General features: G+C 40.6%; 1 protein-coding gene across 1 annotated transcript in view; it reads right to left on the bottom strand.

Annotated features, from left to right (window-relative positions):
* PAPLN (papilin, proteoglycan like sulfated glycoprotein) overlaps positions 1-7,031 on the bottom strand; it is a 67,005-nt gene extending 59,974 nt beyond the window's left edge. Inside the window, exons 1-2 of the mRNA XM_031553555.2 lie at positions 6,900-7,031; positions 4,267-4,362 (exon numbers count right to left, since the gene is read on the bottom strand). The gene's annotated coding sequence lies outside the window, so the exon portion shown is untranslated. The remainder of the gene's footprint in view (positions 1-4,266; positions 4,363-6,899) is intronic.
* Between the last annotated feature and the right edge of the window lie 5,822 nt (positions 7,032-12,853).

A 12,853-nucleotide genomic window follows, 5' to 3' on the forward strand; every position in this document is an offset into this window, starting at 1 on the left:
GGACTGAGTCCTAAAAAGTCTTGCTAAACTGTTCTGCCCCTGCCTGAAGTTCTCTGGAAAAACCAAAGCAGACAGGCTTCATTTTCCCCTTGGTGATGACTGCCTGCTCTCTGTATGGTTAGTCTCCCCCACCCCAGCACATTGTGCCTATTTTCCTGACAAAACACAGACCCTGAGTCCCTCAGAAATAGATAACAGCATCCCTGCTTCTCACAAATTTCAGCCCTTGTTAGAAGAGAGAGCTTGCCTGGCAGTGATAACAATACAGCAAAGCTCTGAAGGGAAGAAGGAAGCTGACAACAACACAGCCAATATGAAGAAAGATTCTCCTGGAACTATTCCAGCTCTTCTCTGTTTACACATCCAAGCTTTTTTCTCAGTAATCTCTGCAGACTCCCCTCAGAGATCTCTTGCTATTCACTGTGCAGGCAGAAGTCACCTGCTCTTAGCTGGACTTGGCACCGACTACACCAAATGCCATTTAGGAGAGACAGAAGAAAGAAAAGTTGAATGCAAAACTTCTGACAAGCAATTCCCACCCCCATGTCCCACATACATTTATCCTTCTAACCTCCAGTCCACTTATACACATTACTTCTGCTTAAGAAAAGTAATTTCAGTGCCAAAACATGCTCTTAGGTTAAAATGTGTTATATTCAGCAGAGATTTAACTCTAGCGTGGTGAACATGGAGTCATTAAGATTTAACTCTATTGAAATGGAAATTGAGACAGAAACCTTCCTAGTTCTTTACTTTGGAATTATAAGACAACAAGATCGACTGCAACAGCATTAAAAGATCCTCTGGACCAACATGCCCTTGATAGCAAGTACTTGGAAGCTTGAGGCACAATGTTGTCTCTCATTGGCGCCCTTCAGTGACAGGCAGCAAGGAAGCTGACACTCATCTAAAGACAGCATCATAGTCCGGCTGTGCACAGAAAAAAAGCTAGCAATGAAACAGAGCAACAGGGGCTGTCAAAACGATGATCCTTCCCCTCTGTCTTCACGAAGTCTCACAGCACAACTCTTTCCAGTGGCTCAAGGCAGAGACAGTTCTTTTCCTGGATTCTGTCCTTGTGCAACCCCCACAGGGCATGAGAAGGTGCCCAAATCCTGGCAGCTGTTGCTGTATGCCTGTGGCTCAGATTTCTGACAAGGGATTCTGGAATAAGATTTCCCTCCCAGTATAACGAGGCATTTAGTCGTTAACAAAAGAGCCTTCTGGGGCAGAACTCCAGCTGCATCTGAGATCTTGCCTCCATAAAGAATTTTTTTTTCCCCAGCACACAGGTTTAGTCTGAAGAGGAAGGGAAAGAGTTGCTTTAAAATACTGATCCAGGGATTTTTGGTTGCAGCAGTTGAAGATTTCTCTCTATTCCTAGAGCAAGTTCCTTCTCTTTCATACTGCTTCACAGCTGCCGGTTGAGCTTCTGTGCTTGCCGCTCCTTTGCCTCAAATGCAAACTTGGTGTCCTGCAACTGGGCAATAGCCTCCTTGGCTTCCTTCAGGTCCTGACAGATGTGCTCATACTTCTCTGCCAGCTCCTTGTTCTCCCGGCGCAGCTCCTGTACCACCTGGTTTACCTCCTCTGTCTGCTTGGTGCAGTGGATCTTCAGCTGCTCTACTTCAGAGAGCATGATCTCCATATTCTTGACCAGTGACTCTAGTTTCTCTTTTGACATGGTGTCAGGATCGGTTCTATTCAGTCGTCCTAACCCAAACCCAAAAGGGATAAAGAGAGCAACCCTGTGTAACATGCACCAGGAAGCCTAGCACTCACAGTCTTGTGGCCTTTTTATACTCCCTTCTGCTCATCCTCCTCCCTTCTCTTTCCTTCCCCAAAGTTTCTTTAATCTTCTTTGCTCAGTTAATCTACTTATTTTTATTGCACTGTAGAAGGGCTGACAACCCCACAGTTACATATGTGCTGTGCAGCAAAAGCCAGAGCAATAATGAGACTCTATGCAGTCTGCCATGGAAAAACAGCTTTCATCTGAAGAATTCTCTTGGGAAGCTCATTAAAGTACAAAGAAAAGTCTTCAAGTCAGACACCTACTCCTGTCCTGCAAATCCAGTCCCAAGAGTAGAGCCAGTCTTTCATCTTAGATATATTGAGGTAAGCAATCTTACAGCAATAGAAGCCCAGTGTAGGCAAAGAAGAGAATTAGTGTCAGTTTCTTTGCCTCTCTCCTAATCCTAATGTTTGGGTCAGATGAAAGGTACAAAACAATCATCCTTTATCTTTTTTTTTTTTTTCCTCCTCCAGAAGCAGCTCTATCCAGCAACTAATCCGACAACAGCCTGTGCACCAACTTTTATTGAAGGAATTCACAAACTTTATTCACCTGATTATCACAATCAGTTGCCATCATCGTCATCATCAAGAGCTGGACCATGTACCACTTGAAAGTGGCTTGTGTTCTGATAATGACATAAAGGCTAGAGATTATAATCTCTAGTTCTACTTCTCTCGAAGTCACTTAACTCTACCTGTGACACTGGTTCAGAGGTGACATACCACATGACCTACACTAAAGGGCTTCCCAAGATGCTTCCAAATCATAGCCATAAAAATTTCTTCCTGAACATACATGCTACCCTCAGTGGTCTCAAACTGTTGTTGAACACTGCTGTGAACCTGTGAGACTCAGGACTGAGGCATGAGTCTGACAATACACTGATTACTCGGGTCATACCAGGCAGCAGGATGATCCCAGCAGTCACAAAGGATTGAGAGAGTCTGGCTGATTTTCTGAAGTTTGACGCAGGCTGTTTTATGCATTCAGAGATCTGATGTGACAATATTTTCTTGTAGAAATTAATACAGTTGAAAAGGTGTTATTGTGTGTGGCTCTCCAAGAAAAAAACTCATGCAATTAAACACCAATTGCCTGGTCAGAGGGCACAGACCACAGCAAAGACAAGAAAAGTGGCTTGCCCTTGGATAACTCGCAAAGTAAGGCCAAACAAGGGTATCTCTCTCCTTCCTCCCCACATCAGGAACTCCATGCTGAGCCTGCATACCCGTAGAAATGCAGTCTTGTTTGCCATACGTTACACATAGACATGGATCTGCCCTCACCTCAAAGGAGTTACAGTTAAGTGCACAGTATTGCATGAGGACCTTTATTCCTGCCTACTGTTCTGCAGCCAGTTCCCTTAAAAAAGATCACTAGGTAAGATTCTGTATCCCCATCACATACATCCAATACTGGATTGAAAGATAATACACATTTTACATGCATAGCTCCTAGAAATACCTTTTTCCTCCAGACTTTGACCTTTAACCAAAAGATTTCATTTTTTCAACTATGAAGAGCTTTAGATGCTTCATCTCACAATTCATTCCCTTCTTCTCCCCTTTCTAGGCTCACAGAAATGAAGCTTTTTCTTCCGGGAATTTTACATCTCCTTCAGCACTGGATGAAAGCACTGCTGGACACTGGCCAGCTCTGACAGTGTTCAAAGGCCTAGGACTTCTCACAGCTGGAGGTTAAAGAGTCACTCACAAAGCCAGCCATCATACTGCCTCTCACACAAGTGCACCAGTGGGCCCCTCTCCTGCTGGCAGATGGAGCATTTTGCACTGCACTTTGAAATGAGTAGAAAGAGTGACATCCTTCAGATGAAAAGAGTGGGAGAATCTAAACATAATTAGAATATGTCCTAAAGTCCTTGAAGAAACATTTGCACTGGCTGTCAGCCCAGATCCCACGTGATGCAGAAGGCACTGGAATAGGCTGGAACACGTTGCAGTATTACAAAACAGCAGGTCTTCATTAGTGAGGAATCTTCCTTGTCTGAACAACTGTGCACAAGGCATCTAAGCATTTTAAATCAAACAGAATTTCAATGATGCATAAAGGGAGTGCCAGAGGTAACTCACTTGGATATTAGTAATTGATATGCCGCCTTTCACTATATTGCTTTCAAAATTATTTAAGTTGCCTTGGATACAGACAGAATCTTGGCAAGAGAACTGGGTAAGAGACGCTACTAAAACAGCAATGTAACATGAAAACAAGGAGTAATATGACGTAAGTTTCTGACAAAGAAAGATGGGAATTATTAGGGTTTGTCTGATTCAAAATCATCTTCAATGAAGTAAAACATAGGAACTAAAAACGTGCTTGTTTAAACTGTAATAGCAGATTGATGCAAAAATCAAGCTAGAGAAAAACAATAATGAAAATCTAACACAAGCTGTAGGGTTTTTTTTGTTGTTTCTTTTTTGTTTTTGTTTTTTGTTTGTTTTTGTTTTTACCTTCTGTCAATACTGGACTCTACCCTTGTAGAAGAACTGGAGGCAGAGGTAATCACCAAGAGTGGACTCATCTGGGAAGAATGCAGAGCAGCATACCTGGGAAAAACAATTCAAACCACAAGAATTCAATGCACAATGACACATAGCAAACAGCAGAGCTAGAGGCAGAGGGAAAATAACCAGACTGGCAGATGGGAATTTATGATATAAGATAGCAGGGGAAAATTAAGCACTGTTAGGCTCTACTACATAGAAAACAGAGGGATGATGTACCCTCAGCATTTCCTTCCCTCCACCCTGCAGGATAAGGAAAATAATTTTTTCAATCTGGACATCTTAGTATAAGGTTTTAAAAATAATTTTGAAACTGAGACAAGTGACCAGAGATAATTTCAAAAAATTAGTAGAATCTAAGAAGCAGGTTTAGCGAAAAGGATCTAAAACTTAATGGCAAGATATTTCAAGGACAGTTATGCCCTGGTCCCTTCATATTCTAGGGAAGACACCTCAGCTGGAAGGATGCTTCTGTAATTATTAAGGGCCTGACTCTGTATTCAGCACTCTCAAAACACCAGTGATTTCTATGCACTCAGGCAAATTGTGCCAGTCTAGTTATTTCAGAGTTATGTGAAATCAGGAAAACTTGCTGTTCAAATTCTCACTACTGCATAGTCTACTGAACTTAGAAACAACATTCCTAAAAACTATTTGTCTTTGTCTTCCCTTGCATGTTTTTCCCTATTCCTGTCATTCCCACATGCACATGTATTTGAGGTATAAAAAAGCTGGAAAGGCAGAGATAATCAAGAACAAAACAAGGGATCAACTATTGGGAATACCCACTCCTACTACTGTGAATGGCAAGAAAATTGTAGAAAGCACTGGTGGAAGTGAAACTTCTGGTGCTTTCCCACAAGGACTGGAAGCTATCACATCTGTCTGCAAAACCATACCCAACTATGCTGATTTTAGCACTAGAAGCATGTGAGAGTAGGAGGTCACCAAACTGAACATGGTTCATGTGAGACACGTGTCTGCCTCACAAGTCTCTGGGGCAAAGAGAATCAATCATTCCTATTACCCAGAGGCACACACAAGCCAGAAATGCAGCTTTCTATCATGAGCCTACCTCTGAGAGACTCTCAGGAGGAGACACAAAAAACATATCCTTTAAATACCAGTTTGAAAGCAGACTGCAGACATTCTAGTTTCCAGATTATTTCAGAGAGGTTCTGGGAACATTTGTGGAATAAATCAGTTACCTGTCTTGCTCTCTATCTAGGGTTTTCTCAGCAACACAAAGAGGACAATTCACTAACCTAGATTTTTACATGGGAATTAAAAAACTGTTAACTTCAACAATAAAGGCTTCTAAATTACTGCTTGGGCTGACACAGACAACCACCCAGTATAAATCCCAAGGAATAAAAAGCACAGCTACAAACCAATCCCTCATCTTCTCAGGCATACGCTATCTGCTTCTAATTTCATCAGAGATCTACAGCAGGAGACAGCAATGTATGTCTCATAGCAGCTGTTTTAAGCTTACCATCCCCAGCTAGTAATGATCAATATTTTAACAATTTGTATTAATACGTTCAGCATATCTAGCTCTAGTGATAGCGTTAGAGCTCTCACTACTGTTTTCTCATGCAGCTTTTTCATTTATCCCTGGCTTATCCCCAGCAATGTCTCTCACAGCCAGTGCAGTATGCATAAGCTCTGTGCTTCTCCAGCTAGGAAGTTCATTTGGGTAAATGCATTACGCAAACAAACTCATTACAAGATTAAGCATAAAGAGCTCTCATCTCTATAATTATAGTAACACCATTTGAAGAAAAAAAAAAACAACCAACATTAAAGACCAAGTAGCACCCGGAGGCACTGACCATTCCTCTGAGAGAATGGGAGACATTCGTATCTAGCTGTTCAATTTGTTTCCAAGAAAAGCAAAGCACTGTGAGTATCAAAATACTCCACTGCATGAGACTGATCTAACAATGATCTCCCACCATGGAGCTTACAGGTTATTGATAAAATCTGCTCATATTAATGCATGAAATTAACTTTAGCAACTATCATATCTCACACTACTTGGCAGAGGTTGAGTTTAGCTTGGTGTAAAATTACATGATTTATAAGTTTAAGTTTAAAATACTGCACTAAAATGATACTCATACAAAATTCTAACCAAAATGCTTGACAAAAATTAAAATAGGATGTCTCAATATTATTGGTGTATATGGAAAAGATTTTCTGAATATAGAGGTACTTCTTCAATTCAATCACCACTCAGATCAAAGCATTTAAGGTTTAATTTAGCTTCATATGGCTTAGTAAAAAACTGATACCTTTAGCAGAGTTATCCCTAAATTGTCACATCTGAGAAATCAGCTGGGTAGTGTAACAGTGACAGATTGTTCTTATAAACTGAAGGGATCCATACTCTACTAGCCTTTTTATCACCCTAAGAGAGGAAGAAAATGTTGTCTCATGCCTAAAATCTACTTAAGTTTTTGGGGGTAAAAAGTTCCAAATTGAGTGAGAATGTTGAAATCTTCAGGCCAAATAAAATCTGAATTATTAAAAATGTTAAGAATGATTTAAAATAAAAGCTGGTTTAAAATAAATACCTTATTCAGAGCACCAAATTGGAAAGGTTCCAAAGCCACTATACAGAGTTCTGCTGGGAAGACATCCTCCATTCCACCTTTTGAATCTTCTAATCAGGTGACTAGCCAGCCTTCTTGCTCAGATTCTGCAAAGCCACTGGAGAGGGGTATATGGACATGGTGCCTTACAAGCAGCTTGGAGAAGCTCTATTCATGAAGAAGAAAATGAAACCCAGTTGTAATCTTCAGCATGCATCATCTCTCTGGAGGCCAGTGTTGATCTCTGTATGCCTCAGACCTTCATGATGAAAGCATACACAGCACCTCTCAAAAACTGATCTCCAGTCACTCTTTTGGGTATCCTAGTCCACAGACCAAACCAAAGAATACACTGCCAGTGACTGTGCTCAGCCAGCTCTGAGGAGGCCAGGGAAGCAGGCATGGAAGAAGAGATTGAGGAGCGCATGGGGCCTGGTAGAGTCTGCAAGTGGTGATTTGGGCAAGAGACAACTCAGGACCAGTTGAGAGGATTTCACTCCCTGCCATGCTCCTTAGTTTGTGCCATAGTTCGGAAGTGGTCACTGCTTCCTCCCCATAGTGTCTGATGCCAATGCTGTGAAAAGAAAAGTAAAGACCATCTTCCTCATCCCTCAGTGCGGATGGTGGCCAGGCAACACCTGCAAGGGGAGGTCAGATTGCAAAGGAATCAAATTATGGTTCACGTACCTCAGTGAGTGAAGCACCCTGAACAAATGGTTCAGTGGCAGCACCAGGCATCAAAAAACTCACAAAATGGGTATGTGCTTATGTCAAAGTGATGAAACTACAGTGGCATTTTAGTCAAGAGGGTATTGCAGAGTGTCCATAGTAACTGGTTGGCTTCCTTCTAATGCCAGCAATTCATCCACAGACAGAAAGACCTGAGTAGCAGTTGATGGTTTCTCTATTACATCTTTTCGTGTTATGATGAACTAGGGGCTGCTGAAAAGGAGGGGAAGGAGCAAAAATCTATTACCCAAAACCGAAACTTTGTAGAGGTGAAAATATCTATTATCTTACATTGGCAAATAAATAACTAAACTTACAAACATTCTTTTATTTATTCAGCCATGTAATTTGTCCTAAAGACTGAGGGTCCGTCTAGTCAGAACATGTAGACTTCAGGAAAACAAACAAAAGTCCTCAAATGCTGCCATTATTCGGTACATATGAAGTAAAACAGTGGCACAAACAGAACAAGTGTAGTTCTTCTAATTTTAGGAGGTGAGGTTATGTAATCCACTATTGTAGCCAGGCTACACTTAATTAATTAGCAGCAGAACATTTTTCAGTAATTATTAAGAAATTTGATCTGGTGAGAAGGAAGGTCTCTTTATGTTCCAGATACATATAAACAATCTCTTACATCATCTTTCTTTCAAATGCAAAATTCTTTACAATGATTATTTGCATCTGACATGTAAAATTCTCACTACCTAGCTAAACTGATAAAGTTGAAGAATTTGCCCGTTTTCCACACATTTCTCTTCACATCACTCCTAGTTGTACATTTAAGAATAAATCAGTTTTTATTACCCAAATATTTCAAGGAATTTCTAACTGCACTAACTTTTCAAGGACGACAGACTTTACAGCAGTATTCAAAAAAGACTCAGCACTGTTTATGAAGCCTCAGGAACCCTAAGGAATGGAAGCATTCAGGATGAAAGGACTTCGTCAAAAAGGATGTTTTTCAACTATGAGAGATTAATGACATCGGCATGCTCTTGCCCCAAATGACTTAGGAACTGCTTCATTTAACCATGCCAACAAATTGACAGTGTCAATACACTGCTAAAAATGGAGGTGAGCTTTCCAGATGATGGTCCTCCTACTAACTTGTAATGAGATCTGTCCCTCAGCCGATCATAATTGAATGCTATCAAAATAGACAAAAACATTCAACTTTCTGGTGACAACAAGCAACATCTCTGTCAGTGCTGTATTCCTAGATCCCTGTCACAGAAACAGCCTTGACAATCTTTAAGTAGATTAAGTTCAAAACAGCTTCATCTCCAGAGGAAGTGGGATTAAGAGGTTTACTGCTACTATGACAACAACCAGGTTCTTAAAATAGTTTTGAAACCTTAGCAGTGTCTGGGAATGTGTATGTCTCCCCTGCAGGATTCATCATGTACTAAATGCAGTCTTCCAAAAGGAAATCAGATTTTATAACAGCCTACTATTTTTAAACATGTGCTTTTATCGTGCTCTTTAATCTCTTGTTATGAGCACTAAAAATAGAGGTACAAAAGGCACAGTGCTGCCACGTGGCTGTGATTACAGTTTTAGAAGCGATTATTGCTATAGATACCAGGACAGATATTGCTCTCTCACCTCTGCTCCAACATAGTATGTATTTTCTGTTTTTCTTGTCCTGACAGTAACCAAGTTCCTTACTAAAAAGAATGCACCAGGGACCAGCCATTCCACATGCTTAGTGCTGCCATACACAAGCCGTTTCTGATCCAAGAAATCACCCCCTTGACATCCACAGGTATTCCACTGCATCTCACTTGGAATTAGCTCCTTCCTCAGGGGTAACAAATGAACACAGAATCTGTGCATTTGCAAACAGTTTGTGCCTAGGGCATAATACTGCTGATAACCTGAGGGTAACAGGATGGCCTCCATTTGAGTATGCTATTCAATCAGTAATTAGCATTTTATTGTTGAGTATGGCTAAATAAACAATTGATTCAAATCAGATATGCAGCTACTGGATATTATGAATGTTTAGTTGAGCTCTGAGGCATTCTCCAAGCATATTCATGCTGACTTGTACAATAAAAATAGTAAGTAGTACAATGCTTAATTCCAATTACAGCACCACCCAGATCAAAGCACGTAACCCTTATCTGAAATTACTGAAATCAGAAAATTAATATGAACACAGAAGCCGGTTCATTACTCTAGTCAGTGTAGATTAAAGCATACTTTAAAACAAAGAAGAAGTAGGTCTAATCCAATTACACTGATGCCAAGCTTAAATCATCTTCCTGCAGCAAATGTTTTTTTTGTTTTGTTTTGTTTTTGTTTTTTCAAGAGGACCAAATTCAGACTCAGGAAGCAATAGATTGTTTCCTTATTATAAAAAAGAGTTGTTAGCTCCAGTCACTGAAAGGTGATTCTTTTCTCTCTGCAGTTCACAAATTCCTGTCTTTTACAGGCCAGAATTTGCCCTTAAGCATATTTCAAATGCAATTTCCAGGTAATTAAAAAATACTTGGTAGTGACTACTCAGACCAAGCTGAACTGTCCATGCAAGCTAATGCTGTCAATCACATAAACTTTTCTACCTATTCCTAAAAGATTACATTAAAAATGTAACGGAGTAAAAAAACAAATTGGTAATTAAATTAGAAAACTGGAATCGTATCTCGAACATCAGCATTGAACTTCAGTAAGATAAATAAATCCACATGTTTTGGCAGCTGCACCCTTCAAGCCCTATGCTTTTAGAATTTACAGTAACTAAAGGAAGAAGCCTCTTAAAAACAATGAATTTTTTTAAAACTTCAATTTAGGATTTATCTGTTTGCTAAAACAATGCACTCAACAAACACAGCTATAGCAGCAAATTGTTCCATTTTGAGTGCTCACTCTGTTTCTTAAGGAAACAATCCACAAAGTGCAGATTTTTACTGAATACTTTTCTTCATACAGCTTGAAAAAAATCTCAAGCTTCCTTTTTATATTTGTGATGTAACAGTTGCATTCATGAGAGAGTAATCACAATTGTTTGTTTTGTTCTTGTTATCATACAATGGAAATTTTACGTTCATGCAGAATCACAGAATCGTTTAGGTTTTGAGTACTCCACATAGATTCCACAACAGCAATAGGCTGTTTCAGTGTTTGTTCACACTCCCGGTAAAAAAGTATTTTCTTATCCTGATATTGAATTTCCTGGCAACTCTTGCCCCTTGCCTGTGAGTGCTATTGAGAAAAGTCTGGCTCTCATCTTCATTCCCTCTCATCAGGAGCTTATATACCAGTAAGATCTTCCCGGAGCCTTCTCTTCTCCAGACTAAACTCCAGCACTCAGCCTCTCTATATTAAAGATATTCAGTTCCCTTAATTGCTTTTGTGGCCCTGCATTGGATTTCCTCCATTAAGCCTTCCTTGTAACTTAAGAGCTCAGGACTGGACACGCTACACTAGACTTGGCCTAACCAGTGCTGGGCAGACAAGAAAAATCAACTCCATTGTCCTGTTGACACGTCCTCACAGTGCCACTCCCAGAATACATTAGCCTCCTTTGCAGTAAGCACTGTTGGCTCATAAGGTCCCTCCCTCCAAGCTGTTTTCCAGCTGGTCATGCCCTAGCAGGTACTGGTGCCTGGGGTTACTCCTCCTCAGGTACAGGTCCCTCCATTTCCCCATGAACTCTGTAACATCCCTTTCTGACCATTTCTTCAGGTAGTTGAGGGCTCCCTAAATGGCAGTCATCTCTTCTACCAGTCATTCCTCTCAGTTTTGTACCATCTGCAAACGTGCTGATGGTGCACTCCAATGTCCAGACCAACAAAAAACGTATTTACCAGTACTGATCCTAATATTGAGCCCCGAGGTACACAACTAGTCCAACTGGACTTTGTGCTGCTGATCAAAACCCCCTGGAGCTGGATTTTCTGTCAATTTTCAGTCCATCTCACTATCCACATCTCTAATACATACTTTGTCTGTTGGTCTGATGCTGCTGCTCTGGGAAACAGCATCAAAAGCTGTCAAAAAAGTCAAAGTTAATTACATGAACCACTCTTCAATCATCCAGCAAGCTAGTTACCTCATTGTAGAAGGCAATTATTTGCCTTTTGAAGCCCAAGCTAACTATTCCAATCACCTTCTTGCCCCTCATGTGTTTGGGAACACTTTCCAGAATGATTTCTCAATCACCTTTCCAGGGACCGAGGGGAGGCTGACTTGTCTGCAGCTCAAGTATTCTTTCTTGCTGTTGTTGAAGGTATGAGACATATTTGCTGTCTTCCAGTCTTCAGGAACTGTCTCCAGCTGTCAAGACAATTCAAAGACAACTGAGAATGATCTTGCGCTGACATCAGCCAGCTCCCTTAGCATTCACATGTGCAACCTGTCCAGACTTCAGGAACACGGTCCTCCTCCACCACCTTGCTCCAGGTAACCCCTCTGGTCTCAGTTGCATGGGATTCTTTAAGACAAGTCTTAACAATAAATAGAGGGAAATAGGGCACGAACATGGCTATCTCCACATCATTTGTCACAAATTCTCCAGCCCCCTTCATCTGCTGTGCATCTTTCTTTTGCAGCTGGAGAATCCCTTCTTGTTGCCCTTTCCACTTCTTCCCATATTCAGCTCAGTTTGCCTTGGTTTTCTTAATCCTATTCCTGCAAGATCAGACAGCAGTTCTGTTCTCCTCCTGGATCATCTGCCTCTGCTTTCACCTCCTATACTCATCCTTTTTATGTCTGAGTTATGAGCTGCTCTTCCATGCAGGCCTCCTACTGCTTGTGCTTGATTGTATGTGAGAATGGATCCGTCTTGTAGTCTTCCATACCAACCTTCCATGCAGAGACAAGGTAATCCCCTAAAGAAACATCTTCAAAAGTAGTCAGTCCACTAGGACAAATATAACTTTGTAGTGACAGCTTCTCCAAAACAAAACAAAAAACACTGCTAAGGTAAAGGACCTTCTCCTATCACATCTACATGAAGTCAGAACCAAAGTAACAATACAGTTCACTAAGTTTTTTATCTGAATAACCCATATATATTTTTTTAGGTAACACTAAACTTCACTGTGAAAGGTAGTGCTTGGATATAACCTCATGTAGCTTTTATAGTGCCTTAGATATAATTCGCAGCTGCTTTTGCAACAGGTTTTGACCAAATATTTAACTTGAAAGATAGCATTTAGAACAAAGTATTTCTACTGAAATCAGTTTTAAGAAGCTAT

Source organism: Meleagris gallopavo, chromosome 5 (assembly GCF_905368555.1).
Source record: "Meleagris gallopavo chromosome 5, MGAL_WU_HG_1.1, whole genome shotgun sequence".
Classification (NCBI taxonomy): Eukaryota; Metazoa; Chordata; class Aves; order Galliformes; family Phasianidae; genus Meleagris; species Meleagris gallopavo.